This window comes from Bos javanicus, chromosome 13 (assembly GCF_032452875.1).
Source record: "Bos javanicus breed banteng chromosome 13, ARS-OSU_banteng_1.0, whole genome shotgun sequence".
Taxonomy (NCBI): domain Eukaryota; kingdom Metazoa; phylum Chordata; class Mammalia; order Artiodactyla; family Bovidae; genus Bos; species Bos javanicus.
The window spans coordinates 13,102,667-13,130,386 of NC_083880.1; the positions used below are offsets into that span (position 1 = coordinate 13,102,667).

Here is a 27,720-nt window from a genome sequence, read left to right on the forward strand (position 1 = left end):
TATATACATATGTTTAGAGTTTAATTCAGTTATTAAATTTGTTATTAGGTATGGGTTAGCAATTCTGAAACTGCTTTATGTGTTTATTAGGATTGAATAAGTAAGTACAAGAAATACAGATAATGAGGACCAGGTTTTTTGATATTAGAGAAAAATTATAAACATGGAAGACACAATGAATCTACGGTGGTGAATTGGAATTTATCAATCATCTGTCTATATATCATCTAGGCAGACGGATGTAGAAATGTAGGTGTTTGTGTTTATGTGTGGGTTTATGCACACACATGTATTTCCTAGGTCACTCTGGCTAGAGGTCCTAGAAGCAATGGTTTTCCAGTATTAATAGCATACCTTGGGTCTAGATTTTGTTTCTAAACATCATTTTCCAACAAAAGGGAACAGAGTTCCTTGGAGACATAGCTGACTCCAGACTTGCCCCACAGAAATACAAAAGGGGCTGGTGTGTGTGTGTGTGTGTGTGTGTGTGTGTCTATATGAATTACCACCACCACCACATCACTACCACCAGAATGATTAAATCAACATGCTGATATCAATGTTAATCACCTGGCTAAGTGTTGTTTATCAGGTTTCTCCACTGTAAAAGTGATTCTTCTAGCAATTTTTCCATACTATACTCTTCAGAAGCAAATTACAATGCATATCCCACATTTAAGGAGACAGTCAAATTTTAATGGGTTCAGAATTATGAATGAATTTCTATATTTAATCAGCTTCTTTTTTGGTTGATATAAAGAGGGTTTTCAAGTTTTAAGTTCTACAAAGAACTTTGCAATGCATTCAAAACTAGTATATTGATTTCTTCATGTGTCCTGACTATTTCTTTAGGGTAAAAAGCAAGAAGTGAAATTGGTGGGTCAAAGAATAAGTACAGCAAGTCTTTTGATACATAGGCAAAACAGATCTCCAGAATATCTATGGCAGCTCTTAGTGCCACCAGCCTATAACAGAGAGAGTGTACTGTTCCCTTGTACTACTTGTGTGTCGTCAAGGTGAGGGAGTGTGGTCCAAGATGATGTTGGAATGGTGGGCAGAGGACCAGCTGGGCAGGGTGTGCAGAATTCACCTTTTATTCCTGGTGTCACGGAAGACCTGAAGCTGGTTCACAGGGGAGAGGCTGATCAGTTTCATGTGATGGGAACCGTGTTTGAGTTCTCAAAACGGTCCATGAGATTATGGCTGACAGTGTCTCTTTCCACCTTGACTCAAGGTCTTCTGCTTAAAAAGGTGACGTGACAGATGACCTGTCATTCTTCCTTATCTCACTTGCCATCAGGTGAGGAAATGCAGAATTTGGAACTAGAATGAGAAGAGGGAATGCCAGATGATTTATTGGGGGTCAGAGTGGGTGCCGGGTGGCAGAATGGAGAGGGCAGAGAATGAGAAGAACCGCCCCACTGCTGACGGCTTTCTGCATGACTCTGCTAATGAACTCGGCCTTGCCTGCTGTACACAATGAGCCGCACTGTGTACAATGAAGGGCAATGGAGAGGTGAAAGCAATGACTCCCTGACAGCTGACAGTTTTCTGCCGGTTTTGAATCCTGGCAGCAAATACATTACCCAGGATAAGGAGGGAATGAGGAAGCATTGGAGAGAGCTAGCTGTTCAGAGATGGCTCTTTGGGAAGGACTTGGCTCAGTTCAGTTGTTCAGTCATGTCCAACTCTTTGCAACCCCATGGACTGCAGCACGCCAGGCTTCCCTGTCCATCACCAACTCCTGGAGCTTACTCAAACTCATGTCCATAGCGTCGGTGATGCTCTCCAACCATCTCACTCTCTGTCATCCCCTTTTCCTCCCTCCCTCAATCTTTCTTAGCATCAGGGTATTTCCCAATGAGTCAGTTCTTCACATCAGATGGCCAGAATATTGGAGTTTCAGCTTCAGCATCAGTCCTTCCAAGGAATATTCAGGACTGATCTCCTTTGGGATGGACTGGTTGAGTCTTCTCCAACACCACAGTTCAAAAGCATCAATTCTTTGGCACTCAACTTTCTTTATAGTCTAACTCTCACATCCATACGTGACTACTAGAAAAACCACAGCTTTGACTAGACAGACCTTTGTTGGCAAAGTAACATCTCTGCTTTTTAATATTCTGTCTATGTTGGTCATAGCTTTTCTTCCAAGGAGCAAGCTCTTTTAATTTCATGGCTGCAGTCACCATCTACAGTGATTTTGGAGCCCCCCAGAATAAAATCTCTCACTGTTTCCATTGTTTCCCCATCTATTTGTCATGAAGTGATGGGGCCAGATGCCGTGATCTTTGTTTTTTGAATGTTGAGTTTTAAGCAAGTTTTTTATTCTCCTCTTTCACCTTCATGAAGAGGCTCTTTAGTTCTTTGCTTTCTGCCATAAGGATGGTGTCATCTGAGGTTATTGATATTTCTCCTGGCAATCTTGACCTGTCTTTTGGTGTGACTTAGTAATTCTTCATACAAAGATGGTTATATGACAAAGACTTTGGGATGACAAAGGCTGATACAAAGTCACAGAATCTCCTAAATCTTTATAGCTTTTCAAAAAATGAGGATTAATAAGAATTAGAGGAACAGTATGAAAAAGAAAAGTGAAAGTGAAGTCACTGAGCCGTGTCCAACTCATTGTGACCCTATGGACTTTAGCCCACCAGACTTTTCCATTCATGGGATTTTCCAGACAAGAATACTGGAGTGGGTTGCCATTTCCTTCTCCAGGGGATCTTCCTGACCCAGGATTTGAACCCAGGTCTCCTGCATTGCAGGCAGACTCTTTACCATCTGAGCCACCAGGGAATCCCTAGCAACAGTACATGAGCTACTAAACAGACCCACCAGAAAAATTTTACATGTTTAGGGAAGAGTTAGATGGGACCAATAAATAAATTCAAGAACAAAACACTGAGACTTCTTGCATTTTTTTCTCTCTAAAAGGTCTTACCATTGATTGGGACATATGAGCATCAATGCTCTTTAAGCATCTCAGGAATAACCAGATGGCCCATCCATCTTAGGGCCTAAAGAGATTTAGAATTAATCTTTAATTACTTATTTATAATTTATAATTGCACAGATAGGGGCCTCTCATCCCATTGGAGTCATTTTCTCTGTGGGATTAAGCTGTGCCATTTGGAAGGCACAGTGATTCTTTCATTTCTTAGAGTATTTTAAACTGGTATACCAGGGTACCACATCCTCATGATCAAAATTATTAGCCAGCATTCACATGAAACCACTGAACGGATTGGTCTTGGTGGTCTCCTGTTTCAAAAATGATTAAATCATCTTACCAACTGAATCCTGCAAAATCGACGGTCAGCATCTTTTGGCTACTAAGAGTGCTGACAAGACTGGATCAGAAGTTTTTTTTTTTTCTTCTTTTTTTCCACCCCTTCCCAACTCAATCATCTCACCATATAGGTATGGCTTCATGAACTAAAACAAGCATACAAGCAAACAAAACCCTCAATATATTTCTCTTCAGTTGTATTATTTGTAACCGGAGTATTTTATCAGGTATTGATCTACAGAAACTCAAATTTGATGTGCTTGATACATCTCTGTAACAAGGCATGCAAAAACATTTAGGAGATGGGTAAAAAATGAGTAGAAATGATCTTAGCAGCAAAGAACTCCGGGCTGGAGCATGGACTACCTTCCCAACACCTTTATTTCAAAAGCAAGTGGGTTTAATGAACATTTACAGGAGAATAGCCAAAGAGGCAAGGATAAAGTCTTGCCAGTATGTTGGGCTAGATCCTTTCTCAGGGTTTTGTATCCTTTTCTGGTTACTTAGAAAGAATCCAGGATGAAGAATAAAACAATAGATTCTAAGATGGTAGAATTTCAAGGCTGGACTGAGTGCTCAAGGCAATCTAATTTCCTTATTTTAAAGATGAGAATGATCAAGTCCATTGACATTGGTGACTTCTCTCAATTCACACATTGAGCTATTGGCTTACTCATTTAGCAGGTGTTTTTTGCCCATTAGTTGAGTTTATGTTCTGAGGATTGCTGAATTTTAGGCACAGAAAAGATATTGTCAAGTAAGCTATCCTGTTTCCCTGATAGCTCAGTTGGTAAAGAATCCACCTGCAATGCAGGAGACCCCGGTTTGATTCCTGGCTCAGGAAGATCTGCGTGAGAAGGGATAGGCTACCCACTCCAGTATTCTTGGGTTTCCCCTGATAGCTCAGCTGGTAAAGAATCCACCTGCAATGCGGGAGACGTGGGTTTGATCCCTGGGTTGGGAAGATCCGCTGGAGAAGGGAAAGGCTACCCACTCCAGTATTCTGGCCTGGAGAATTCCATAAACTGTATAGTTCATGGGGTCACAAAGAGTTGGACACAACTGAGTGACTTTCACTTTCTTTTCAATACAAGCTATCCTGTGGCTGACACACTGCTTCTCTCTTAAAGGCTATAAAGACACAATGTTGTTTAACTTTGACTAGGAAAGGCTAGGTGACAATGATCATCCACAAAGATGAGAAATATTCTGAGGAAAATGTTGACCGTTTGTTTTTATCACCATAGGGATACAAATAAGACAAACAGATCCATAGTTTAGTTAAAAATAAGAAACAACTTCTCAGATGCTATGGTGATTAAACCCTGAAATTATCAAGGGAGTATGTTGATAGTATAGAGTGAAATAGATATTCCTCTTCTTCAACTTTAGTTTTGTTCTAAATAATTCTTTTTGTTTCTTGTGAGGTCTTGTTTCAAACTATTAATTCCATTGGTTTGGGCTGCAAAGTTGTTTTTGGTATAAAGTGCATCACTGCTGTTCTCTCTGAGATGCTAAGCTCATAAAAAATTAATTGTGACTTTTTTTCACAACATACGGCTGCATAGAAATAGTTCATAAAACATGACAGGGATGGGATTATGTAAAGTTGGCTTAAATAAATTCAGAATTTAACTTTTAATTTTTTATCACTGATTTTACGTTAAAATATGGAAGACAAGTAACCATGGAAATCTCTTGGTTTCTGCAGTTAATAATAGCCTATAATAATAACTTCCAAGGGCCAATTTCCCACTTTGTACAGGATGCTTATAATTTCATGCAATCATCTCAAGAAACCATATTTTACAACTGTTAAAAGAGAAAGAAACTCAGAAGATAATGAATATGGTCCAGTGTCACAAGGTAATAACTCTCAGGATAAAGTCTGCAACTGGAGAGAGATTGACCACAAGGCTGGTGGACCACAAGGCTGAGTTCCACGGCCGCTCACTCACGGGGCCCCTGGAAGGCCCTGGGAGGTGCCCCAGAAATATGTCTATAAGATAGAGTGACTGAGTGTTCTGGTTGCTGGAGACTAATGGGTTGCTGGGGAGGCTGGGCTTTCAGTGCTAAGCCTGGGGCTGTCCTGGGCAAGCTGGGATGCTTGGTCACCCTATTATAAAGTGTCCTAGGTTTGTAAAAGAAATTTAAAAGTGAGATGTTATGATTCCAATGGATTAAGACAGGTGCCTTTTCCCACTCATATTACCTTCCCATCTGTGATGGCTCCCCTTCTGTTAGTGGTATTCCATGGTATTTTAGGGGTCTAGCTAAGGGGACATTATGTTGTGATTCATGTTTATGTGGATGGTTGGTTCTGTGATCAGTTAAAAGTTTGCTAGAATTTCTGGATTAGGAACGGCTGCCAGGGCTGCTCCTATGCCCACCTGGCCAACCTACTTAGCACTGTAGTGATATTGCTGAGGTGGAGACCCAATGGTGACATAAATATGCCCTAATAGCATCCTGCACTGAAGTGTGTGGGAAGTGGAGAGAAAACAAAACGTGAAATGTACAATTGTGAAGCTCTCCTACAAAAAATTCTTCCAAACCTCACAGTTCTTATAGGAAAGAAACTTGAAGAACTTCTCCCAAATTTAACTCCAATCCTAAATGTGTATATGCTACTACCAATGACAACTTATGAAGTTGGAAGCTCTCAAAGCAATAGTAACAATCACCATCAGCTTCTGGTCAGTCATTCTGGAAGATGGAGTCACGTTTCCACTTGCTTCATTAAAAACAAAAAAAAGATGATCATATCCAAAGGTGATCAAAGACTTTGTAACCAAAATGCATATTGGAGAAAGAGTAATATTGAGGTATTTTTGTGGTGGTTGTTTTTCAGTCGCTAAGTTGCGTCCAACTCTTTGCAATCCTGCAGCATGCCAGGCTCCCCTGTTGGTCACCATCTCCTGGAGTTGACTCGTATTCATGTGCACTGAGTCATTAATGCTATCTAACCATCTCATCCTCTGCAGCCCCCTTCTCCCTTTGCCTTCAATCCTTCCTAGCACCAGGGTATTTTCCAGTGGGTCAGCTCTTTGCATCAGTTGGCCAAAGTATTGAACTTCAGCTTCAGCATCAGCTCTTCCAGTGAAAATTCAGGGTTGATTTCCTTTAGTAATGACCAGTTTGATCTCCTTGCAGTCCAAAGGACTCTCAAGAGTCTTCTTCAGCACCAGAATTCAAAAGCATCGATTATTCCACGCTCAGCCTTCTTTATGGTCCAACTCTCACATCCATATATGACTACTGGAAAAACCATAGCTTTGATTACACAGACCTTTGTCAGCAAAGTGCTGTCTCTGCTTTTTAATATGCTGTCTAGGTTTGTCATAGCTTTCCTTCTAAGGAGCAAGTGTCTTCTAAATAATTTCATGGTTACAGTCACCATCTGCAGTGATTTTGGAGCCCAAGAAAATAAAATCTGCCACTGCTTCCACTTTTCCCCCTTCTACTTGCCATGAAGTGATGGGACTGGATGACATGATCTTAGTTTTAATGTTGAGTTTTAAGCCTGCATTTTCACAGCTATTAATAAATATACATATGTTATTTTTCTGGATTTTTTGTTTTGTAAAATTTGTTATTTCCTATGATTTCTCATGCTCAAAAGAGACTTTAAGTGGACTTTGTTTTTATAATTTTGTATCATTCTTATAAAGGGCCTACCAAATTTAAGTTTTAGGCCCCACAAAATTTGCAGCCAATCCTCGATGAATATAAAGTCGCAGGTGTTATGGATTCTGCAGGCTGTACACTTTCTGTGGCCTCTCCTGGGCATACTCTCTTTACATGCTTAAAATTTGTCTCTCTGATGACTGTTGTTGGAATATCTATCTCTACTGAAAGGCAGAGGGAGGGAAAGTTTGAAGAAAAATATAAATTATGGATGTGATTATGGACATGCTACATGCAATGCAAACAAGAATAGCAAATCCCTTATAGAAATTGACAGGTGGAATAAACCTAGGCATAGACTGAACTTGTGGGCAAGTCAGATGCAGGTGCTGAAGCATCCTTTAGGTCCTCTCCTTCTCCCTGAGGAGTGTGGTCTTCATTGCTTGATAAACTGTTAGCAGGTTGTATTACAATACTACTTAAAAGAAAAATTTAGCAGTGCTGTACGGCTTCCAGGATTTCAATTTCCCTACCAGGAACTGAACCCCAGTCACAGCAGTGAAAGTGCTGAATCCTAAACACTAGTCTGTCTGGGAACTCTTGCTACTTGTTAAAATAAAGAAAATGGTCCCAGAGTTAACTTCCAGGACACAATTACTCTACACAACATTGAAACTGAGCAGGACACTCTGGTCTTTACCCCCCATCATGTCCTCTGCCTTTTGGCTATGGGAAAAACTTTAGCCAAAGAAAAAGTTTAATCAGAGAAGTGAGAAAATGCAGAAACCAAGGGGAACAGTCCACGGAGACCAAATAATAGTAGTTAAGTCATTAAGCAAAGTCAAGGACCTCTTCAAAGGCAATCGGTAATACTCTGAGCCATAGCCTCTGAGCTGCCTTATAGATACTGAAACCCCCACCAGGTGGAGAAGTTAACTATGTGAAGACCAGACTGGAGTCCTGACATAAGCTCCCACAATGCCAAGAATTGGCCTCAAGAAATGGAACATCAGAACACTGATGACAGATATCAAGATGACTGTCAGAGTTGACTGTGCTTTTTTCTACACATGGCCCTCTGTGAATAAAAGCTCTTGCCCACTGATTGTTAGCTGGGGGAGTTGGTCTCTGAATAGGCATCCACCCTCTGCCCCACCCCTTCCCCCACGGTTGCCAGCATCCAAAAGGGAGTGAGTAACCCAACCCCTCTTTCAGTTACAACATCTCACTCCTTATTGCTGGATGCTTCTTTCTTAATTTTCATTGCCAACTAATTGATCCCATCACAACTTCTTTCTCTCTTCGGCTAGTTTGAGGTTGGGCTTCCCAATCCCAACCTGCCTGCCAAAATATGTCTCCTTTCACACAGTCTGGAGGTTACCTATTGTACTGGTATGCTTCTTCTTTTTTCCTCCTGGGGTTATGAATTGGTAGGGCTGAGTATTGTATGGATATACCAAACATACAAATTATTGAAAGTAGCACTGCTGGTGGCAATATTCCGAGGGGTAACCTTTCTAAACGATTTTTTTGGAAAGTGTTATTTTGACAAGCATGGATCTTCAAATATGGACTCACCACATTTTATCTCTTATTTTACATTTCACACTGCATTTAAAAATATAAGTTTCCATATTTCCATAACAGATGCTGGGGAAGTTTTCAATCCACAACTTTTAGAAGAGAATGTCATTTATGTTAGATCCTCATTTCTTCCTACTTTACAAAACTGTCATTTTTTTCTATTAATTATATTGTGTGCAATATAATGGAACCATCCATTCAGTAACATTAGACATGGGAATTCCATCCATTCAATAACATTAGACATGAAAATAATATCTGCTTGAATGATCATGGTAATCTATCTATTTATATCAAGACTTTTTCTATATTGACCAAAAAGACAGTGAATGAAGTTGCTGAGATGTGTGTGCTTGTGTAATGTTCTGCAGAGTCATCCTTGTCAACTTAGTATGTAAGCCCACTCTGAAAAGTTTTTCCACTGGAGGAAAATCTTCAGGTGTGGACTACTGCAATACTTGGAAGTTTAATCAAACTGGCCCCTTTGGGAATGGGATGGAGGTTGGGAGTGAGGTTGAGATGATCCGGAAGATGTATACCATATGGTGTGGGCTTCCTAGATGGTGCTAGTGGTAAAGAACCCACTTGCCAATGCAAGAGACATAAGAGACTGGGTTGGAAATATCCCCTGGAGGATGAAATGGCAACCCACGCCAGTATTCTTGCCTGGAGAATCCCTGTTAGAGGAGCCTGGCAGGCTATAGTCCACAGGGTCACAAAGAGTTGTATACAACTGAAACAATTTAGGAAGCATGCATGCATACCATACGACATTTAAATAGGAGAAGGAATGTTTCCTGGGAGATAATAGCAGCCACTTTATCTTTGCCTATCCTACCATCCAGCATCATCTCAGGGACTTAGCACCACAAAAGGTGATTTCTAACTCTTACATTATGTCCATAGGTTAGTTTGGGACTCTGTTCATTATAATTAACCTGGGATTATAATTCAGGCTGCTGAGAAGCTGGCATGAGCACCAAGAGAGTGAAAGTTCACCCTACCAAGTCTCACACTAGCAGCCAGACTGGCCAGCCCGGACGTGACTACGGCTACTTCCTCTTACGAGTGATTGCTGGAATTCCCATTCATGTGACCCCACTTAACTACACAAGGGCCAGATTACAACATTCCTGCATGCAGAAACAGAACTATTTTATGGACAGAATGAATGGTTTTCACTCGGGAAATATTTTAACCTTTCTTCTTGTTATGTCTGCCTCTATCCATCTGAATATCATTTTAACATGTGTTTATTTAGTTACTACTATGTGCCCATTACTGTGCTCAATGCTAGGAGACAAGATATGAACCAATTCTTGATTTCCAAGATTGAAGGCACAGTGAGGGAAAAAGTAGAAGATTTATAAAAGATTAGAGAAGTCTCTTAGTAAATTCCATAGACGTTGAAATGTTCTGACGTTTCTATAATCTTGGCATATGTCGTGTTTCCTATCTTAATCAATAGGGGTTGTTGAAGACCATCATCGGGTGTTTTCTACTGCTTGTATGCCATTACTCTGTCCTGGGCTTCAGTGCTGAGAAAAGTTTGGGTCTATCTATTCTTCCAGATATAGACATTGAAAGTCTGAAACCTGCTAGGAATAGCCAGTGTACGAAAATTCTTCTCTGGAGTACAAAAGATGATTGATTTTCACTTATTTTGCTATAATACACCCTACAACTTTATTAGTGATAACGATAAGCTTATTATCAATAATTGTGCTGATTATTTTTCATACTTATCTTTAAGATTCTATGTAATTCTATGACGCTGTTATTGTTAGGAATAATTAATCACAACTAGAAATACATTGCAACCTGTGGGGTTTTTTTATCATGTTGCTTTCTAAGGAAAGAAAGACAAGACAATTCCACTTGAAGAATCCCAGGTTCAGAGAATGTGGCTTGACCAATCTAACCTAATCTATTATATCTTTCAAATCGGGCTTCCCTGATAGCTCAGTTGGTAAAGAATCTGCCTGCAATGCAGGAGACCTGAGTTTGACCCCTGGGTTAGGAAGATCCCCTGGAGAAGGGAAAGGCTACCCACTCTGGTATGCTGGCCTAGAGAATTCTATGGACTACAGTCAGAGACATGAATTAAATATTTGATTAGCTTTATTTCTTTTATTATCTACTAACTAACCTACTTTATTTGGATTTTGAAAAGTTAGAAACTTGTCTGTAGACTCATCCATTAAATAAAGGGCACAGCTAAGGTTTTAGAACATCTGGTCAAAAGACTGAAACTTCCTCTCTCATGAAGACTCGTATTTTTATGTGGTACCCTCAGTTTGTCTGCATAATTTTTTCCCCACAAATTGGTATTTAAACCTCAAAACCTTTAGCTAACTACATCTGTCATTGATATTTTATTGTTTAATTTTCTTTTTATGGAGCCAAATTACATCTCTCCCACATACAGCCGGCGCTTTACATGTCTAATTTGTCGACATGTTCTATAATGATAATTTCATTGATTTAGAAAGTGACATTATGAGCAACATATGTTCAGTTTAGCAGTAGACCTTGTTATGGCAATCAATTTTTTTCCCCTCCAGAACTCAACTAGATTCCACATTTAGAGGCGGCAAAGTAATTTAACCAGTTCATGTTCTTAAGATTTTTTAAGAAAGAGAAAGAAGGCTACTTGTGGCAAGTTGTCCTGAAAGAGGCAGTTCTCACACTGTGCAGTTTGCCATGTGCACATATTATCACTGTACACCAGAGGCAGGCAAACAGAAATAAAGGAGCAAAAGCACCTAATGAAATAGAAAATAACAGAGAAGAAATGTCTTGCAAAAGTCCTTTAACTTTCTCCTATCTCTCCGACTCACCATGCAAGCTTAAATCAACAGCTCTGCAAGTATCAGCTGAGAATCCCCAGCACATCAGGCACCATGCCAAGCTCTGGACTTTTCTGGGTGTTTTCTAGCCCCCATGATCATGCTTGTATTTTTTTCTTTCTCCCTTTACTTAAACAAAAACATTCCTCTCATACTTCAAAATCCAACTCAAAGGTCACCTCTACGCAGAGGCTCTCCTCAACCCTCTTCTCTCAATCCATCAGCATTATGCCATCGCTGAAAGTGAAAGTGGCTCAGTCGTGTCCGGCTCTTTGCGGCCCCATGGACTATACAGTCCATGGAATTCTCCAGGCCGGAATACCGAAGTGGGCAGCCTTTTGCTTCTCCAGGAGATCTTCCCAACCCAGGGAGAGAACCAAGGTCTCCCAGATTGTGGGTGGATTCTTTATGAATCACTGAGCCAGAAGGGAAGCCCGAGTATACTGGAGTAGGTAGCCTATTCCTTCTCCAGCAGATCTTCCTGACCCAGGAATTGAACTGGGGTCTTCTGCATTGCAGCGGATTCTTTACCAACTGAGCTCTGTCATCACTACCTGTCCTTAGTGTGCGGGACCTCTTCCTCCTCCCTCTACTGTAAACAACTTGGGGAGGGAGGATCTTTCTCATATTTGTGTCCCCTAGCAGCTCACTGCCTGGCTTATCACAGTGCTTGATAAAAATGAATTGGATTGAACAGAAGATATTTTCTGTTTGACCAGGTTATTGTCTACCATAAAGGAATCTTTAAGATGGCACCCTGTTTTTCTTCATCAAGCCTTTGAGGGCAGGTGTTCGGTGTTGTTGCCAATGAGGATTTGTAGAGTCACCTTGGACTTTAGTTCACTATCAGTATCAGTATAGAGTGGTTTAGAAACAACGTGAGGAGTATTGGGAAGAAGGTATGAAGGTCTCTAAGAATGTTAGGATAGGTAGTTGCATAAAAAAAGAAAAGTAACACAGGATGATGAAGCAAACTGATTTAACCATTACAGGGGCCTTAGTTTTGCCTGAAAGTAATATTTAGGATTTAGCTTATAGTGGAGGTAAATCCCCTATAGCATCTGTGTCTACAATACTATGCAGTTATGAGAGTGAACATACCATTATTCTTAAAAAAAAATTTAACATAGTAATATCTTAATGATAAAAGATTAAATTGTGTTTTGTATAGGATGCTTAGGAAGGTAGGAAGATACGGACATACTTTAGAGATGTATTTTTCAAAAATAAACATTATTACAGAAAATCTGTGTTCCACATTCATGACCAGGATGGAGTACATGCTAAGTTCAGCCAAACACTCGGTCACTGTGTCTATGAAACAGACATAAGAAGACTGACAAGTGGAGAAAGCAGTCCAGCTAAACTCGATGGGACTTGATCCACAATATGGCAGTGAGTCCCCCGGGTTTTCTTCATGCCTCAAATATCCCCAGCGGGGGACTGTAGCAAGTGACAACCCCAAAACTACAGTGGGAGTAGACAAAAAATGTCAGAAGAAAAGCTGAAAAAAACTCTCTCTCTAACCAAAAGACCAAGAAGGGACCAATTAGCAAGACAGAAAATGTGTAGACAATGACCAAACAAAGTGGAAAAAAACCCACTGTCCCACTCTCAGCCCTGGATACCAATTCTGTACTTTCCTCCTTGAGGAATTATCGCATGTGAAGTACTGAAGCATACACTGGGCACCTGGAATATTTTATATCATTTAATGGTTCTAACATCCTGCCCGGGGAGTCATCAGCACATCCTGCACTGACCACACATGGATGGCAAACACTGCTCACAGAAGCTGTGTGACTGGCCCAAGTTGGAAAGTTCCTAAGTGGAAGAAATGGAACCAGAGAGCAGGTCCATCAGTCTCTAATCCCACACTAGTCCCATTTCAACACTCTGTCTTAATACTGTCCCCACGGTGGGAACACAAATGACTGGAGGTGAAATTTATTACAACCACACTGGGATGTTCTCTGGCAGTCTGACAAGGACCACCAACAGTAGAGATATATCCCATAAGATGATAAAGAAAGAAATCTTTTTTTGTGTTCACCCTTCACTCCTGTATTGCTGTGGACTATTTAATACCTGTGACATTTCACCCCTGGTGATGGAATTGATCACTTTGATTCAGTTTGTTTATCACCCTGTCAAACAGGATAAGGCCTCTATCCGCTTTTGATAGAAAGACTATCCTATATAAATGTAAGCACCTACAAATATATTATTATTATTATTCTTGTTAGTGTCAGTTCATTAGAGTCACTTTTTTATTCATATCCAGAAACAGACAAACAAAAAATAGATTTTTCAGTAATACAGAAAGAAAGATACCCTTAGGGAAATTATAGTCAATAATTGAGCTAGGAGTTGGAATTCTGGTAAAAGCAGAAAGAAATCCAAGACTAATCTACACAAGTTAGTCCTGAAGTTGAACATGTATCCAAAACAGCAGAAAACAGAGGTTGCCAACTAGTTCTACTCATCAGGATTAAATGTTTTAAGTAGAACTGCCATCTTGTACATCTTAGAATTACATTAAAAATCATACTCCTTTCAGAGCTTTCTGAATGTATATCAAGATCATTATCACTTAGAAATATCCCAATAGACTCAATGATTAAGTCAACTCTATGTGGCCATTTGGAGTCATTTATATAGAAACGTATGGGCTAGAAATATTTACAGGAGGCAAGGATTTTAGAGAAAGATATGAACAATTAGTATGTTTTCAATACGAACACCATGCTGACAACTATCACTGACAAAATCCACATAATTAAGGTCGTAGTGTGACCTTGGACTTTTGAAGCACAAAAGAGTTAATCCATGCTTCAACTATAAATTTAACTTATAGTTCAGGAGATTGAAGTCAAAAGAGGTGAAATGACTTCCCAATTTGTACATCCTGGAAGAAATGGCCTTGAGAATAAAAACATGTCAGGATTACTACCCAGATGTTATTATTTTTGTTTTTGATTTGTTTTCATTCAAAATAAAAGGAATAGAACTTTTTGTGAAAATGCACAGAGATGAAGTGATTTACAATAGTTTAGAATCAAGGATGGGGCCTTGATTTTTCTGCAGTTCTAAGTCAGCCATCCTGGGGCTGGGTTTGGGACACAAGTGGGAGGAACACAGATATTCATCTGCTGAATATACCAACACACTGATCCTACATTGCTTTAACAGATTGATAGGTAATATTACTGGCCCTTTAAAAATCAAATATCATGCTTACTTTAAAAAGAAAAGACAATCCTTAGTCTTCCCAATACCCTTCCGGTGGTATTTAGAGCAATTATCCGACCAAGATGTGAAGAATACTACCAATGAGATGTGATTTATGTAAATATAACAAAACATTTTGAAATGCATTGGCTGTTTGTCAAGTATGTACTACGGCTTTTAATTTTCACCTCCTTTAGAACGCTCTCTCTCTCTTCCTCCCAGAAAGACATGCTGGTGCTTTCCCGAGTTCTCAAAGCAGTATTCTTTTATCCTACCTAATGTTGCTAATTCACTTTTGCAGGTTAGTAATCAGGTTCTGGGCTTTTAAAAAAAGAAGGGACAGCAAAAGATGTAGAAGTACATTAGATGGTTTAAGTAAGTTTCAAAGAAAGACTCACATTTCAAGGTAAAAACTAGTGAACTGCTTGGAATTTCTAGAAGAATTTCCATCAGCTCAAACACTATTCAAATGACAATGAACTAAGAACTGAAAACACACTCGCACAAATGCTGTCTTTACTGGTCTCTGACTGTGTCTCTCTCTTTAACTGGATCTGTTTGAGTAGCCACTGAGAATTCCCTTTCTAGAATGCTGGGGACATAGCTTAGAAAATCTTGTAGACCAGAATCTCGCTTATTTCAGCTTACCGAAAGTCAAGAAATGTTTGATCCTTTTTTTTTTTTTTCTGAGACGACTATATTCATTTTTGTATACGTATTATGGAATGTTTATTGTAACCACTCTAAGAACAGCCATCCTGAGGAAAGCACAGACCCAGCCCAAGGTCATATTAAATAGAAAAAAAGATAAATTTAGGGAATATTTAGCACTTTCAATTGGTGACATCTGGGTCTATCTAAAATCTTGTTCCTAAATTCCATATATATGCATTAGTATACTGTATTGGTGTTTTTCTTTCTGGCTTACTTCACTCTGTATAATAGGCTCCAGTTTCATCCACCTCATTAGAACTGATTCAAATGTATTCTTTTTAATGGCTAATACTCCATTGTGTATATGTACCATAGCTTTCTTATCCATTCATCTGCTGATGGACATCTAGGTTGCTTCCATGTCCTGGCTATTATAAACAGTGCTGCGATGAACATTGGGGTACACGTGTCTCTTTCCCTTCTGGTTTCCTCAGTGTGTATGCCCAGCAGTGGGATTGCTGGATCATAAGGCAGTTCTATTTCCAGTTTTTTAAGGAATCTCCGCACTGTTCTCCAAGGACAGCAAAAGAGACACTGATGTATAGAACAGTCTTTTGGACTCTGTGGGAGAGGGAGAGGGTAGGATGATTTGGGAGAATGGCATTGAAATATGTATAATATCATATATGAAACGAGTCGCCAGTCCAGGTTCAATGCATGATACTGGATGCTTGGGGCTGGTGTACTGGGATGACCCAGAGGGATGGTATGGGGAGGGAGGAGGGAGGAGGGTTCTGGATGGGGAACACATGTATACCTGTGGCAGATTCATTTTGATATTTGGCAAAACTAATACAATATTGTAAAGTTAAATAAAATAAAATTAAAAAAAAATAAAGTCTTGTTCCTTACAGATATCACCAAATCAAATTCAGAGAAAAGATAAAATCCTTGAATAGCATAGAGCATAATGATTTATGAAGAAGGAATCGATTTTGCAGTTGAGATGATAGCATTTCCTCTGAGAAAAATCAAAATCAGATTAACATCAGGATCCAACATCAAGGAAGAGAAGTATTGTTTCCTTGTCAGAAAAAGAAGTATCTTGGCTCATTATCTCTTAGTTTGCCCGGTTCTGAAATCTCACTTCTGCTGGCATCTTGCCCAAGTTAAGATAATCAAGATGGTTATTATAAAAGGAAATGCTAAAGCTTGCTTCGATTTATCCATGCAAGTTATTCTTAATTTTTCTGGTCATTGGTAGACGGCTGGTTGTAGTAAATCAGGTGTCATTCATGATTCCTACACAGCAGAATTGTTCCCCTATTGAAACTCATTACATTGATGACTTTAAGCATTGGGCTACAAAATTCTGTTCTTGAAAAAAATAACTTTTACTTAGAAAAACATTTCTGTTATGAGAACTAGGCTCTGAGTCAGAGTTGAGAGGAGAAAATAAAGGGCATTCCTTTGCTTTCAATGTTTCAATTCAAGCATTGAGGAAACTACTCTACCTTTTATGGAACAAAGTTATTTAAGCTATGCACATTTTTATGAGCCTACAGGTATTTCCTACCTTCAACTTCTTTCAAAAATTTCTTACCATGCGCTATTCAAACGGTGGCAATAGTAATAAGAATATATGTTTATACATTATTTTACTACTTTTAAAATGTTTGCCTAGATTCTGACTTGTTTAATCATTGCAACAGCCTGTTCGATGAGTGGGGTGGATTCCATTATCCTCACTATACACGTGAGGATGCTCATTATTTCATTCATCAAACTCTCAACTTATAGTCCTGTGCTGCCCCCAGAGATGAAAGGATTGCTCTGAAGAAATGCAACAGGCAAGGAGCCAGGACAGGAGGAAGGATGTTCTCGGCTATAACTGCGATTAGTGAAATTGTAGAGAAGGCAAATATGTGAGAAGTGGATATACTGCTAGTTTATCTAGGGTGACTTTTGAGAAGGAAACGTCTGCCATTCAGGGGAAATGCGAATTCTTTACAGAAATTAAGATTTAATTCAAGAAAATACTCATTGTGCTCCACTTTCAAAGGGTGATGCAAGGAAAGATCAGGAGACATGGTATCGATAAGCAGAGGAAGGTATGGAACGCTGATGTATCATTTTGTTCCAAAACTTCCACTTGGCAAACATTAATCAAACAGAACAAACAGTAACTTTGAGTTATACCGATTACTCTTCCTAAACAGACACTAAATATTTGATGGTTGGGTATAGATTGTTGTTAAATTCCAAGTGAGATTTCCGTGTAGATGAACAGGAGTAAAATGCCTTAGGTGCGGGTAAACAAATGATTAATATTTCAAGCTGGATCTACTTGGTTACTTTTAAAGACTGACCTCCCCTACTTCTAAACCTCTGCCAAAACCCAGAGGCAGGCTCCTCTTTGCAAATGGTGCAGGAATAACTCATCAAATGCAGCTGTGTGTGACACTAAGGTCTTGAATTTAAAGTAAGATATGCTTTTAAAAACTCATAAAAGGCAAATGTTTATAGTCTCTGTGCAGAAGTTGCAATCTGTGCAGGAGTGCTTTACCCACACTAAATTGACTAAAACATTACCTGTCTAACACGGCTTAATTATTTTATTAATCTGTGTTACCAGGCAGAACATTTTTGTTTTACATCCAGTAGGGTTTTAAATGATAGTTTTAGAATTTGCATTCATTTTTTTTTCCTCCACCTGCCTTTCCTAAGATATGATTTCTGCTTACTTTATGGTGCATTTGATGCTGAATTCAATTGGGGGAGGGGGTTGCATACTGGTCCCAGGCAAGAACCCAATTGGATTACCTGCAATGGTTTGCCCATCAAGATTATCTGGATTGAACACCAGCTGTCAGTGGAGTTGTGGCAACTGTCACAGGCCTTGGGTTTCTGTGCCCAAAGTTTGAACCCAGGCTCTGCAACTCCCCACCCGTGGGAGCTTGGGCAGCTGTTGAACCTCTTCGAGCCTCTTCCCTCATTCCCACACCAAGGACTATTGATAACCCCAAGTGTGAGGATGAGGACTAATATGTTCAAATAGTTTTGAATGATACTCGGCTCATGGGAAGCTCTCAGTAAACTATGGTCAGGAAAAAAAAAAATTGTTTGAGTCTGGATCAAATGATTGGACTCTTAATTAAGAACCGTGACTTTGGATAAGGAAGTTTAGATAAACAGACCTCAATGGTACTCTTAAGCTTTTCATGGTGTCTGAATTTCTCTATTTTTCGAACGAAGGCCATCCAGTCAACATTGACTGCAGCTAGGATGAGCTGACCCTTGGCACTACCCTGTTCTTCTCAAAATTCTTGCCTCCCAGATTCTGTGCCATTCCTCCTCCCTACACAGGGGAGCAGGTATAGGTGGCCACAAGAATTAGTGAAGATACCTGGTATCTAAGGAAGCTGTCCTCTTGTTCATGAGCTGCCTTACCTAAGTGTTCTCATGTAATCATTACTGACATCATTTTGTGGGGTTTTTAAGAGCTGGTGCTGACAATGGGGACTCTCTCAAGACATTGGGTGTTGACAGCAACTTCAAAAAAGCAGTTAGGAAGTAGACAAATTCATCATGGGCAAGGAATATGCTACTGAAGATGGTAACAGTCCCTTATATTTGCCTGGTATTCTAAACTTAACATAATAATGTTTTAAAATTTTATTACACCAAAACCATGAGATTGTAGAATTATGGTAACTCCTATTTATTAATGAGTTACTTGTCAGATGTCCTGAAAGTGAAAAAGTGAAAGTGTTAGTCACTCAGTTGTGTTTGACTCTTTGAGACCCCCATAGACTGTAGCCTGCCAGGGTCCTTTGTTCATGGGATTCTCCAGGCAACAATACTGGAGTAGGTAGCCATTCCCCTCTCCAGGGGATCTTCCTGACCCAGGGATCGAAGCTGGGTCTCCTGCATTGCAGGCAGATTCTTGACTGAGCCACCAGGGAAGCCCACCAGGTGTCCGACTCAATGTTAAACCAGAGTCCCAGACTAGTATAGAGGCTAATACTTCCCATCTGACATTTCCTGCCCCTCTTCATGAAAAGCAGTCTGACTGGATCTACTCAGTTGCATTACACTGTATCATTTGAGGACTGAACCAGATATCAAGAAATGATGAAATTCAGGCAGATGAAAGGGCTGATAATATCTGTAACCTGTGATTAATTGAATGTCTGTCTTTGGATGAAAACAGCCTCATTGGTCCTTTTCAAATTATGTTATAGATTGCTTTAATCCCGCCATCCAAATCAGAATCAAAGCTAACATTTATTGAGTGTTTACTACCTTCTGTGAGGTAAGCTAACTATTTTACCTCTATCAATCCTTCTAATCTTCCTACAGGATCAGTAGTACATTAATTCCTTCGTAAGAGATCAGATGAAGCACAGAAAGGTCACACAGCTAGATAATAAGGTCAGGAAAACAGCCCAGGTCGTTTGGATTTAGGGCTGTTGTGTAGTTCACAGCATTGAATGAAGCCCTTGGCCACTGTCATACAGCATTCAAAAGTGATATCAAACTTCCATTAACTAATTATTCTGGAATAAACTTAGGCTTCCTCAGAATGAATCAGTTCAGTTCAGTTGCTCAGTCATGTCCGACTCTTTGCAACCCCATGAACCACAGCACGCCAGGCCTCCCTGTCCGTCACCAACTCCCAGAGTTTACCCAAACTCATGTCCATTGAGTTGGTGATGCCATCCAACTATCTCATCCTCTGTCGTCCCCTTCTCCTCCCACCCTCAATCTTTCCCAGCATCAGGGTCTTCAATGAGTGAGCTCTTCGCATAAGGTGGCCAAAGTATTGGAGTTTCAGCTTCAGCATCAGTCCTTCCAATGAACTTAAGGACTGATTTCCTTTAGGATGGACTGCTTGGATCTCCCTGCAGTCCAAGGGACTCTCAAGAGTTTTCTCCAACACCACAGTTCAAAAGCATCAATTCTTCTGCGCTCAGCTTTCTTTATAGTCCAGCTCTCACATCCATACATGACTACTGGAAAAACTATAGTCTTGACTAGATGGACCTTTGTTGACAAAGTAATGTCTCTGCTTTTTAATATGCTGTCTAGGTTGGTCATATCTTTCCTTCCACAGAGTAAGCGTCTTTTAATTTCATGGCTGCAATCACCATCTGCAGTGAATTTGGAGCCCAGAATGAGTGGAAATATTTAAATAATAGTTTATCTTTTGCTTCTTAAAATGTTTGGGCTGAAGAAGTCTGGGGAGTTGGTGCAACGGGCATTCAGGTTCATTGTCATCGGGTGACAAGTTCACTGCCAAATGTGGGAAGCCTGCTGGCTTCTTTCCCCAGGTGTGAGGAGGACACAGCAGTAGGTGCCCGGGGGCCTGGTGTTTGGTGGCCTAACCTTGGTTGGCTTCCTGGAAGAGAATCCCTGTGACAGCTAGGTTCCAGCCTAGCTTTCAGCGGGAGTGTGGGAGCCCCCGATAGAGCTGTTTTTCCATTCAGTGAATTGAGGGAGTGAAGAGCAACAAAGGGCTTCCCCTGAGCAAGGGCCATGAGTCCTGGCAGGAGGATGCTGGTGTTAGCAGGGACCAGCACTTAGGTGCTGCCTGAACGTGTCATACAGTGTGGATTATGCAGACACAGAGACAGGGTCACTCCTATCCCACCTCTGAGGACCCTGCAGACACCACCAACTGCAGTGTGGCGGCTTTGGTCTTGTTCCTACGCCCTTGGCCGCACTGGATCTGAGTGATGAACCTCACTCTGAGACCAGCCCAGAGAAAGAAGAGGGGGGATTGCCAAGAGGGATGAAGACAAGCTAAGCAAACAGCTCAAGGGGAATGTGATGTTGATCAGCCCACACAATGTGATGTGGTTTGAGAGGAGCCCTGGCCAAGACCTGTGCTCCTGGGTACACCCAGATTTTCAATCTCCTGAACATGATGGATGAGCCGCCCTAAACTCATGGGAAGTCACCAAAAGGGCAAGAGACCAGACTGAGTCGATGTGTCTTGGGTTCAAACTTCCTAGTGTTCTTTTATTCCTGTTAAGAACAACATGACATCCACATTCCCAAACACAGCTTTTAGGTGTGTTTCTTTAAACTCTGAGAAATTTAAAGAAAATTGGATTGGTTTTGTTAGATAAGAAAGCATTTATAAGTGGCTTCTTTCTCCCTTTGATGTTTTATTTCCCACATTCTTGAGATAACAGTGATCTTCTCCTTCTATCTTTAATACCAAATATGAAGTCGTATAATTTAAGTGAATGCATCTTGTTACTGGGGGAGAATACTGATAATTCATGAGTTTGAGAGTATAGCTTCACTGCTGCTGCTGCTGCTAAGTCGCTTCAGTCCTGTCTGACTCTGTGCAACCCCATAGATGGCAACCCACCAGGCTCCTCCATCCCTGGGATTCTCCAGGCAAGAACACTGGAGTGGGTTGCCATTTCCTTCTCCAATGCATGCATGCATGCTAAGTCACTTCAGTTGTGCCTGACTCTGTGTGACCCTGTGGACAGCAGCCCACCAGGCTCCTCTGTCCACAGGATTCTCCAGGCAAGAGTACTAGAGTGGGTTGCCATTTCCTTCTCCCATAGCTTCAGTAGGAAACATGATTCAGTCATTATCTGAATGGGGTGAAGGTAGAGGAGAAAAGTTTCCCAAGCCAATTAATATCCACAAAGACACTAACAGAAACCTATAAAGCAGCATAGTATTCCCTTTGGAGAAGATTGGGGATAAATTTTTTGGATAGAACATACTTTGATGGATCAAATAGAATATCATATCATTTCTGCCCTCTTCCCTCATATGACCCTGGTTCCTTTTTCTCGGCTTTTCTTCCTTTCACTTAAATCATCACATACAATGGCGATTCATTCTTTCTGCATTTTACTTCCTGTAGGTCAACACATGACTTAACATAAAGAGTTGTAAAAGCTCTTAATTTGGGAGGCATGAGGTTAACTATTTTATACATAAAATGCTTCATTCCCATGTGCATGAAAAGAGAGAGCTAAATATAAATTTATTTTTCATATAATAGACTTAAATTTTCTTTCATGAATAAAAGTAATGGCCTATGAAGTAGTTTAAAAAGCCATTCACAAGGCTATTTTGATGAAGCGCCTGTATTTGACTAAGATACATTATTTTCTTAATAAGTTTCATTGCCTTTGGTGACTCCTCTCTCAAAGGGAAGAAAAAACCGGTAAATTAAAGGTACATGCTGGCACGTTAAAAAAAGTTCCAATGGCAGGACACAAATTATTTTATTACCACACCAACTGAGCCACTGATACTTCCCAATTCATGAACAAATTTTCCATTACTATAGAGTCATGCTTTTATTGACTGTTATAAAATCACCATTTGTATCTTTTTTATCCTGCTGTGTTTCTATTTTATTGGAAAACTCCTATAACAGGTATAACATCAGCTCAGATTACCAAGAAATCTATAAAATAGCTTCCTGCTACTACCTTAGGTGCAGATTGAAAGAATACATTATGATCCCACTGAGTCTCTGATAAAAACTGTGATTCACACGCCCACATGATTTATCCTTATCTGTTAGACATCCAGGCTTTATCTACTCTATTAAATTATGGGAGCATTTTGCTGGTATTGATTAGTTATGCTTGGCGTAATTAAAACATCTGGGTCATGAGATTTAGGTACAAACTTTGGGCACAGTAATAAAAACAAAGGAAGTCCAGACTGTTGCTGTGGGAAGGAATATTCCAACAACAGATTATCTTTGCCTGTGCTGTGGGTGGTACTGATCACTTTGGTCTCTCATACTCAGATACAGTACCCACCTGAGATTCAAAGGAGGACAGGGACGCAAGCATGCCAATAACCTGAAAGTAACACTAACTGACTCAAACAACAACAACAATAACCAAAAGGAATTGGTTTTTCAATGATCAGTCTCAAATTTTTTACAAAGCGTAAGTGTGGATACTATGATAGAACTTCATGAATTATTTGACCATTTGAATAGTAACAGAGCATAATTGATAAAAATTGCTCTCGACTGTTATTGGGGATAGGATTTCTATCTGTGATTATATCGGTGGGTCAGCTAGCAATATCAGCTGGTACATTCTTTACAGCTGGTAAATCCACATGGTTTCTGTTGTTCAAGCAGAAATTTTCTAACTAATGGAGAACGAAGTTTGTGTTTTAAAGTACAGAGCGAATTAGATCTGAACTATATTAACTCTAGCTGATTTCAAAAGAACAGGTCACGTAGAAGAGGAAGTGTCCCTTTGTCACAGATGGGGACCTGCCAGAAGGTTCACCGTGTCACTTTCAGGGACCACGTGGGGGTAGTTTCTAATCACCTGTGGCTGATAAATGCAAATGACATACCAGTGTTAACTATCCCTGTTTCTATTGGCTGTATGGACAGCTATTCATGCTTCTCAGAGTTTTCAGGTAGCTCAGTCCATCTTATCCTTATAGAAATCCCTTAAGACAAGCAGATAGGTGAGTTATTTCACTGCTAAAGAAAATGATGGTTTTGTGCTGTGCTCTGCTATGCTTTGTCGCTCAGTCGTATCCGACTCTTTGTGACGCCATAGACTATAGCCTGCCACGCTGCTCTGTCCAAGGGTTTCTCCAGGCAAGAACACTGGAGTAGGTTGCTATGCCCTCCTCCTGGGGAACTTCCCAGCCTAGGGATTGAGACCAGGACTCCCTCACTGCAGGCAGATTCTTTATCATCTGAAATACAATCCTGGGTTGTAATTTTTTTATGAGAGTTTTTGGCTAATGTGTCAGCTATGTTTGGTTTCAGAGAACAGCACAATGGTGATTTAGACTCACTATTTGAACCCACAATGTTACGTAACATAGATTAATAAAAGAAATGATGATTTAAGCCTTTTTGCTATAAGTGTAGTAAGCAGTAGATATTGAAAAAGCAGCCTTCATAAAAAAATAAAAAATCACTTTTATCCAAGAATATAATTTAGCAATTTGAAAGTAAAAGGAGGTTACTAAACAGTGACCAGAGTTTTGATATATGAAAACTTATTTTGTGTGTACAATTTGATCATCTAGCTTTTAAGTTGGAGTCTGGAGGGTTAAAAATTCTATGAGTATGGTTGAACAAGGTTATTTTGTTCCAGTTACTTAAAAAGCAAAGGGTCTATTTTCTTCTTTCATGGCTTTTGGTTAACTACCGATGTCCTGTTTTATATCGTGTTTTTGTTCTTTAAAGAGATCCATGAAATTCTTAAAATGTTGACTTACATTCCTATCGACACATGTAATGATTTTAGAGATGCTTTAAAAAAATTTTTTTTTTTGATAGCTCTTCAATTGGTTATGGCTTTCTGGAATGTGAACTTTAAATTTCTTTCTTTTTATTATCTAGGTCCAATAATAATCTCCAAGCAAACACTTAAAAAACACAGGAGAGCTCTTTATAAAGTCATCCAGTGATGAATCTTTTATATGGTGGAAATAAAATCCCTTTGTAGTAGAAACTACATTTTCAATAAGCTAGATGTTTGTTATGTTTTACATGGCTTTTATATGTTTATGTTTGTATGGGGTAGAAATGAGTAAAGGATGAGCTCAGTGTAGGTCTAAGCCAACATAATTATTTGTCAATTAAAATATACATATGGGGATGCAAAAATAGTATTTTAACATGCCCACTTTTATATTTTGGAGAAATCATTTTCCCTATGATTAAAGGATATCACTTTGTATGGAATTCATGAAAAATTTCCTGTCCTTCTAGCGGTGAAATGATTGTAATTCTGTCAACATGTCATAGGGGCATATGTAACCTTCTTTTATTGTGTCAGCCTACAGGCATCCTTGATCTCAATTGGTGTGAATTTCATTTAATTGCTGAGCTGTGGAAAGATGCAAGGTAGATTCGGATATTTTTTTCCCTTGTAGTTCACACTTTTTTTTCCTTTTGAAGCTGAATATGTCTAACTAGCAGGGCTCCCTAATTCTGATGGCTTGTCTCTAATTAGTTATCGTTCAGCTACCATCTTGTTTTATATTTCAGGTCAATATTGGTCATTGTACTGCATATTTGCTTTGTTTTTCAGATAGAAATTTATTTTACCAATGATAATTCTGTTGATGTAGGCAACAACAAAGTAATTATAGAGAAAATAATAGTGGTGTAAATACAAAAAAAAGAAAAAACGAGCTTTGGAGAGTTGCTTCAATTTAAAGACTACTCTTGAAGGAAGTTTCATATTTTCTAGTGGCCAAAAGATGTTTGATATTTTGGGAGGGGTTATGGTTTTAATTATCGTCTAAACATTGCCCGAAAGAAGAAACCTGCATTGATCCCATTGCTCTGAAAGCATCCATACCTTTATTTCCTTTTGGTGCTAGTTCGATTCACACACAATGACTCATTCTGTTCTTAAGTTGCCTTAAGAATTCTGGCATTCCAAATTCCCAATCCATGTGTACACTGCTATAATTAAAATAGATAACCAGGGCTTCCCTGATGGTCTAGTGGTTGAGAATCCACCTGCCAATCCAGGGGTCACGGGTTCAATCTTTGATCCAGGAAGATCCCACATGCTGCGGAGCAATTAAGCCCATTCACCACAACTACTGAGCCCATCCGCCTAGGAATCCACCACAATGAGGAGCCCTCACAGAGCAACCAAGACCCAGCACAACCAAAAATAAATAAATAATAAAATAAAACAGATAGCCAACAAGGACCTATTGTAAAAAAAAAAAAAAGAATTTGGGCATCACTGGGCCTAAGAGGTAACCAAAAATGTGAAAGGAGAATTGCATGACATACCAGAATTTGAAGCAAGCTACCCAGAAATAGGAGTTCACCTGATTAGTTCATATGTTGACTTTTTAAAAATCACTGAAGGGCTATTTGGGATTCTCTGCAGACTTCACTTTCCCTTTTTACTTTCATGCATTGGAGAAGGAAAAGGCAACACACTCCATTCTTGCTTGGAGAATCCCAGGGATGGGGGAGCCTGGTGGGCTGCCGTCTATGGGGTCACACAGAGTCGAACATGACTGAATCGACTTAGCAGCAGCAGCAGATCTCAAGATGGATAAAAATACTCTGTTGGTCAGCAAGCACATGATAGAGTCAAGTAGTTGGCTTTTTAGAAAGTCTTGAAATAGTGTCACAGACATAAAGGGAAACAGGCAAAGCTTTTCCATCAAAACAAAGGGCTTCCCAGGTGGGGCAGTGGTAAAGAATCTGCCTGCCAATACAGGGGATGGAAGAGACTCAGGTTCAATCCCTGGGTCAGGAAGACAGCCTGGAGAAGGCAATGGCAACCCACTCCAGTACTCTTGACAGGAAAATCCCAGGGATAGAGGAGCCTGGGAGGCTACAGTCCATGGAGTTGCAAAGAGTCAGACATAACTGAGTGACTGAGCATGTTCAAACACACACACACACACACACACCAAAACAAATAAGATGTGTTAGGGACTGAAGTAAGGTCAGTGTGACAATTATGTTGTGAGTGAGGGAGGGGTGGTGGGAAGTGACAGCCAGGATTTGGAGGTCTTGTGGATTTTAATAAGGGTTGAATTGCACCCTAAGCATAATGGGAAGAAGAAAACTGAAAGCTTTGGAATTACTTTGTTGACAGAGTGGTAATTCAGAGATGATTGCTTTGGTCCAGGTGAGAGATGCAGGTGGTTTGCACTAGGGTATGAGAGTGGAGAATGTGAACAGTGGTTGGAAAACTAGGTATGCGTATGAAGCAAAGAAAGGATGCCTCCTAGATTTGGGGGAGGATTGGGTGTTTGAGGGAGAGAAGACAGAAGTCAGTGGTTGGCCCTTGGCCAGGTTAAGTTTGAGGTGATCATTTGTATTGAGATGAAGACACTAAGTACAAGTTGGATGAAGGAGACAGAACTTAGTGCAGTGACTGTAGGCTGTGGAAATGCACCATTGACAGGTGAATTTATTTGAAACTGGAATTGAATGAGATCACATAGGAGGAAGCAGAAGGAGGAGAGTAGAGCTGAGGACACTGTCCTGTGAACCCTGTTCTATTGGTAGGTATTATAGAAGGGAGGGGGGGCTTCCCTGGTGGCTCAGATCGTAAAGAATCTGCCTGCAATGCAGGAGACCTGGGTTCGACTCCTGGGGTGGGACGATCCCTGGAGAAGGGAATGGAAACCCACTCCAGTAATCTTGCCTGGAGAATTCCATGGACAGAGGAAGCTGGTGGGCTGCAGTCCATGGGGTCACAAAGAGTCAGACCTGACTGAGCAACTAACATACACACACATACACAGAAGGGAGGACCCAAGAAAGGAGCTTACCTGTGACGTGTTAGGAAAATGAGACGAACATAGTTTATGGAAATCCAGACAGTAAATAGAGAAAAAGAATGTAGTCCATCATGGCAAGTCCTACTCTAACTTTAGGCAAGAACCATCTGCTCTGAAAACTCCTGGGTCTTGTGAGGGTCCAAATCTTTCCTGACCTACAAGGCAAGCTTGAGCTGA

The 27,720-nt window shown here is 40.1% G+C and overlaps 1 protein-coding gene across 1 annotated transcript in view; it reads right to left on the reverse strand.

Annotated features, from left to right (window-relative positions):
• Positions 1 to 27,720, reverse strand: part of CELF2 (CUGBP Elav-like family member 2) — a 663,065-nt gene that overhangs the window by 608,059 nt on the left and 27,286 nt on the right. The window lies entirely within an intron of this gene.